Source organism: Penaeus monodon, chromosome 22 (genome assembly GCF_015228065.2).
Source record: "Penaeus monodon isolate SGIC_2016 chromosome 22, NSTDA_Pmon_1, whole genome shotgun sequence".
Taxonomy (NCBI): domain Eukaryota; kingdom Metazoa; phylum Arthropoda; class Malacostraca; order Decapoda; family Penaeidae; genus Penaeus; species Penaeus monodon.
In genome coordinates this window covers 1,164,063-1,164,294 of record NC_051407.1, presented here as the reverse complement: position 1 = coordinate 1,164,294, position 232 = coordinate 1,164,063, and positions in this window count along the sequence as shown.

The window sequence follows — 232 nt, the reverse complement described above, 5'->3', positions numbered from 1 at the left end:
TCGTGATCATCGGCGCGTGAGCACCAAAAAACCCTAAACCTAACGTAATCTCGCCCATAAACAAAACCAAGGAAAGGCTTCATACAAATCATCGCGCGTGAATAGAACATGTGACAAGCGACGCTCTTTGCTGACGAAGGTAAATAGGTGGGATTCTTCACCGCCTCGATGTTCTCTGAACTTTTCTCGCTGTCTGTCTCGGTATCTGTCTCTGTTTTCATGCACGGGGGAG